Source organism: Pituophis catenifer, unplaced genomic scaffold (assembly GCF_029215685.1).
Source record: "Pituophis catenifer annectens isolate HBS135680 unplaced genomic scaffold, rPitCat1.0.hap2 SCAF_15, whole genome shotgun sequence".
NCBI lineage: Eukaryota > Metazoa > Chordata > Lepidosauria > Squamata > Colubridae > Pituophis > Pituophis catenifer.
The window spans coordinates 1,974,667-1,980,666 of record NW_027256895.1 but is presented as its reverse complement, the minus strand read 5'-3'; the positions used below and the strand labels follow the sequence as shown (position 1 = coordinate 1,980,666).

Genomic DNA, 6,000 nt, shown 5'->3' with positions numbered 1-6,000 from the left:
CGGGCATTCGCTTGGCCACGGCCGATGTCCGAAGGCTTCCCGGGGTGGGTGGGTGGAACTCCAGGACCCATCATCCACCAGCCCGCATCAGGTTGGGGAAAGTGAGGGACGGGGGAGAGCCAGCTAGTAGCAGAACCTCCCCGGACAGGAGCAGTCTACCTTAGGGCCAAAGTTTTGGGGTCGTTTCCTGCCCGCTGGCCGGGCATTCGCTTGGGCACGGCCGATGGCCGAAGCCTTCCCGGCGGGGTGGGAGCTCCAGGACCCATTATCCCCAGTCGTATCAGCTGGGGGAAAGTATGGGGCGGGGGAGAGCCAGTTAGCGGCAGAGCCTCCCCGGACAGGAGCAGTCTACCTTGGCAGGCTACCTTCCAGCCAGCCTGGCTCTGCCCGTCCTCGTTCATGGCCCATGTCCGGAGAGAGGCTTCCCGGTGGAGTGGGACTGCAGACTCCATCGTCCGCAGCCCGCTTCAAAGTTCCAGCTGGGGGGGAAACCGTGGGGCGGGGCGGGGGAAAGCCAGCCCGAGGGCAGCCGCAGCCACGGATTCCCGGCTACGAGAGGAAACCCTTGGCGTAGAGCCTCCCCGGATAAGCGCAGTCTATCCTGCAATCTTATCTACGTGCCAGTTGATGCTCTGCGTCCCGGGGCCGCTTCTTGCCCCCTCCCGCTAGCCGGGCACCGCTGGGGGTCGGACTCCAGCCCCCATCATCCCCGGCCATCTATCAAGGCTCCAGCTGCTGGAAACTGCGAGGCGGGGGAGAGGGACTCCGGGCAGCGAGAGAACACCCTCCGTAGAGCCTCCCTGGATAAGCACAGTCTATCTTCTCCCTGCCCTGCCTGTCCCCGGGGCGCTCCCTGCCCCCCTCCCCTTTGGCCGGGCACAAAGAGAACTGGGAGAACTGGGATTTTGGCCACATTTCCCTGCCGGCTTCCTGGAGGTGGGTGGGACTCCAAGCCTCATCATCCCCAGCAGCCACCCAGGTTGCCCCTCGGGGGAAAAACAACGCTTAGCTGAGATCCGGGCAGTCACCCCCCCCCCACCCCTCGGAGAGCAGCTCTACCCCCTTTTTCCCTGCCGGCTTCTCGGAGAGGTGGGACTCCAGCTCCCATCATTCCCGGCCCGTACGATTGGATAAGCTGTAGGCGTCAAGGCTCCGGTCCTGGGCAGAGATTCCCAGGGTCGGGAAGGGGTTGCGTGGGGGGGGTCTCCAAAGGGGCTTTTCCCCCTTTTGCCTGGCTGCTTCCCGGATGGGTGGGACTCCAAGTCCCATCGTTCCCAGCCGGCATGCAGGCTGCACTCCGGGAAAGCTCTCGCCCCCTCCCCATTTGCAATCAGCCCCCTCCCCATCTGCAATCACCCCTCTCGCCCCCTCCCCATTTGCAATCAGCCCCCTCCCCATTTGCAATCAGCCCCCTCCCCACTTGCAATCACCCCCTTGCCCCCTCCCCACTTGCAATCAGCCCCCTCGCCCCCTCCCCACTTGTAATCAGCCCCCTCGCCCCCTCCCCACTTGCAATCAGCCCCCCTCACCCCCACCCCATTTGCAATCAGCCCCCTCCCCATCTGTAATCACCCCTCTCGCCCCCTCCCCATTTGCAATCAGCCCCCTCCCCACTTGCAATCAGCCCCCTCGCCCCCTCCCCACTTGCAATCAGCCCCCCTCACCCCCACCCCATTTGCAATCAGCCCCCTCCCCATCTGCAATCACCCCTCTCGCCCCCTCCCCATTTGCAATCAGCCCCCTCCCCATTTGCAATCAGCCCCCTCCCCACTTGCAATCACCCCCTTGCCCCCTCCCCACTTGCAATCAGCCCCCTCGCCCACTCCCCACTTGTAATCAGCCCCCTCGCCCCCTCCCCACTTGCAATCAGCCCCCCTCACCCCCACCCCATTTGCAATCAGCCCCCTCCCCATCTGTAATCACCCCTCTCGCCCCCTCCCCATTTGCAATCAGCCCCCTCCCCACTTGCAATCAGCCCCCTCGCCCCCTCCCCACTTGCAATCAGCCCCCCTCACCCCCACCCCATTTGCAATCAGCCCCCTCCCCATCTGCAATCACCCCTCTAGCCCCCTCCCCATTTGCAATCAGCCCCCTCCCCATTTGCAATCAGCCCCCCTCGCCCCCTCCCCATTTGCAATCAGCCCCCTCCCCACTTGCAATTACCCCCTAGCCCCCTCCCCACTTGCAATCACCCCCTCCCCACTTGCAATTACCCCTTAGCCCCCTCCCCACTTGCAATCACCCCCTCGCCCCCTCCCCATTTGCAATCAGCCCCCTCCCCATTTGCAATTAGCCCCCCTCGCCCCCTCCCCATTTGCAATCAGCCCCCTCCCCACTTGTAATCACCCCCTCGCCCCTCCCCACTTGCAATCACCCTCTAGCCCCCTCCCCATTTGCAAACACCCTACCATACTTAGAGGGCCAACCTCGACCCCCTTAATTGGGGGGGCTGAGCCCACCCTGTTCAATTCCCCCGCAGCACGTCTGGAGAGAGAGACCCAGGCCCATTGGAGGAGGGGGGGGTCGCCAGAGGTCCCCCAGCCTCCTTTCCCCCCTCCCTCCCTATTCCTCCTTTCCTTCCCCCTCCCACTCCCGCCTCTCCAGTCTTAAAAATGTCTGTGCCTCGCTTCCCGCTGGCCCCCATCGGAGGTAGCGTGGCCGAGCGGTCTAAGGCGCTGGATTTAGGCTCCAGTCCCTCCGGGGGCGTGGGTTCGAATCCCACCGCTGCCAGATGGTTTTCTTCCCCGAGGCTTTTGTTAGCGCGGAAGAGGCTTCTCCGGACACGGGAAAGAAAGAAGCGGGTCGGTCTCCACGGGTGAACACGTTTCGAAACGCCCCCCACACGTGTCTTTTTTACGGGAATCCAAGCGTGCAAAATCACCCTTATGTAGAACTTTTCGCAATATATTTTCCCAACCGGCGTTGGTGGTATAGTGGTGAGCATAGCTGCCTTCCAAGCAGTTGACCCGGGTTCGATTCCCGGCCAACGCAGCCTTCTTTTAATCCCCACCTCCTTTTTGCAATTAATTTTTCTTTGCAGAAAATATATATATATAGATATAGATATATTTCCCCCCCCCCCCCGCCCCAATTCTTCCCCTCCCCATCCGGCAGCGCGAGAGACGCCCCCTGCTGGCCTGTGGAATCCGAGCGAAAAAAAAACCATATTTTTCCGGGAAGCAACGTTCCCAAGCCAGGAAAAGGGGAAGGCAAATGCCCAAGAAATGGAAATAATTCTAATTATTTCTTGGCTTCTATTGCCGGCTAATTGAAGGGCGTGCAATAAGGTGGAGAAAAGTGTGCAGCCTTCTTTGGAAGAGGGATTTTCGGTTTTGTGGGACTGGCCTACCTCGCAGGGGTGTCGTGCCGCAGGATTTGCTGCACGGGGAGGATGGGAAGGGAAGGACCCCCGCTGGAAAGGTGCATAATAATAATAATAATAATAATAATAATAATAATAATAATAATAATAATAATAATAATAATAATAATAATAACCCCTCCGAGGAGCTCTACCTTGTCGTGGTGGAGGGGCTTGCGTGCTCTAGTGATCCTAAGGTGCAACCATATCCTGAACAGGTGCAACCATATCAGACAGACCTTAGGTGAAGGGCCAGACAAAATCTGCTCCACAACCCATTCAAACATGGTGAATACAGAAAAAATGAAATTTATGCCGGCTGAACCGTCGCCCGGATTAACAAGGGTTCCGTTGGATGCTATGGCTCCTGGGCATTCTATGCAAAATGAGTTACAGGGCTCAACTCCCTCTGCTAGGCAACCAGGGCATGGAGCTGACAAGCTACTGGAAGAAAAACCCCAAAAAGCGAAAAATCTGGACCAGGGAAGAAAACACCTCTATTATGAAAGCTTACTATCAGTCTGAGCCAGCAAAACATGGATTTCAAAAAAGAATGTATCAGATTTGGAAGATGAACCATACGGACTGTGACACCAGTGAACAAAGGTTAATGGACCAACGACGTGTAATCCTAAACCACAAATTTTTCACTACAGAAGAATTAATAGCAATAGAAGAGAAAGCAATTCATGGTCTGAGTACAACAACAAGGAGGAGTAACATCAAGAATGATTCCCAGACTCAAAAGCAAATTGAGGAAGAAAGGGAAGAAGAGGATACTGAAATGGATGAAGATAAAGAACAAGGAAGCACTAAAGAACAAACACCAACAGATAGTGCTCAATTAGCTGGAAAAATAAAGCACCAAATGGAAGATGATGAAAGAACACGTTTGCCAAAGCTGAACCAAGTGAACCGGAAAGAATTGAGAAATGTACTAAAAAAGGTCAATGAGGCTGTGCAAACTATTCGAACCACTACATTAGCCGAAACAAACCAACTGATGTATGCAGCAGCTGTCATAACCACCAAAGAACTGGGGTTGAAAATACAAAAGAACCAAAGAGGGAAGAAGGGGAAGCCTAAGTGGAAAATTCGGTTAGAATTGAAGATCAAAAAAGTACGTGGAGATTTGAGCAACTTGAAGAACCTAAGGCAAGGTCAGCTAAAGAACAAGCAGGTCAAAAGCAGCCTGGAAGCAAGATACGATCTGAGGAATAAGAAGATTGCAGTAGTAATTGAAGAGCTGAAGCAGAAGGTTGTTGCCATCGCTGAAAAGATTAAAAGGTATGAAAACCGAGTAACTCAGTTCAAGGAAAACTCACAGTTCAGAGCAAATCAGCACCAGTTTTATAAGAATTTAGAAAATGGAAACGGAGTAACAACAAATGAAAAGCCTGATAAAGAGAAAGCTCTGAAATTCTGGAAGAATTTGTGGGAAAACAACAAGAAGCACAACAGAAATGCAAAATGGATCAAACAGGTTGAGGACTCTATTAAAATGCATAAAATGGAACACGTGAAAATAACAAAAGCAATGGTGCAAAGACAGTCAAGAAAAGTGAAGAACTGGAGTGCACCTGGACCGGATGAGCTGCATGGCTTCTGGTTAAAGGCACTTACAAGTCTGCACAAAAGATTGGCAACCCAGATGAACCAGATCCTAAAAACACCTGAAAATGATGGATGGATGACAACTGGGAGGACATTTTTGATCCAAAAAGATAAAGAAAAAGGAAAGGACCCTGGAAACTATAGGCCAATCACCTGCTTGCCAACAACATACAAGCTTCTTACTGGTATCATTGCAAACCAAATCTATGGATACCTGGAAAGAAATTCTTGCTTCCTGTAGAACAGAAAGGATGCTGCAAAAACTCAAGAGGAACAAAGGATCAATTGCTGATCGACAAGCTAATCCTAAAGAACTCAAAGAAAAGACGAACCAACCTGTTCATGGCTTGGATAGACTATAAGAAAGCATTTGATTCAGTTCCCCATAGCTGGATCAAGAAATGCCTGGAAATATTAGGCATCAGCAGCAACATACAAAAATTCATGGAATCTTCAATGAACCTCTGGAAAACAAAACTTATGGCTAATGAAGAAGAACTGGGTGAAGTTGAAATTAAACGAGGCATTTTCCAGGGCGATTCCCTTTCACCCCTACTTTTTATACTCTCAATGCTACCACTGACAATCATTTTGAAGAAGATGAACTGTGGATACGAACTTGCAAAGAAAGGACTGAAAATCTCGCACTTGATGTACATGGATGATTTGAAGCTGTTTGGTAAAACAAAAGCTGAACTGAATTTATTAATTGAAAACACAAAAGAATTCAGCCAAGACATTGGTATGCAGTTTGGAATTGACAAATGTGCAACAATAGCAACCAAAGCAGGCAAGATCATAGAAGAGGATGGAATAGAACTAGAGAATGAAGAAATGATAAAGGCAGTAAAATCAGAAGAAGGCTACAAGTACTTGGGGATTTTAGAAGCCTCTGACTTAATGCATAATAAAGTCAAGGAATTAACTTCAGCCAAGTACATTCGACGAATTCGTAAGATATTAATGTCCAAACTGAGTGGAGGAAACATCATAAAAGCCATAAATACCTGGGTTATACCTGTGAT

The 6,000-nt window shown here is 51.9% G+C and overlaps 2 non-coding genes across 2 annotated transcripts; both read left to right on the top strand.

The window, feature by feature from the left end:
- The first annotated feature begins 2,648 nt into the window (after nt 1–2,648).
- TRNAL-UAG (transfer RNA leucine (anticodon UAG)) lies at nt 2,649–2,730 on the top strand. Its single transcript has one exon. It is a non-coding gene; the product is annotated as a tRNA-Leu (tRNA).
- A 189-nt stretch (nt 2,731–2,919) lies between these two features.
- TRNAG-UCC (transfer RNA glycine (anticodon UCC)) lies at nt 2,920–2,991 on the top strand. Its single transcript has one exon. It is a non-coding gene; the product is annotated as a tRNA-Gly (tRNA).
- Nucleotides 2,992–6,000: the final 3,009 nt, after the last annotated feature.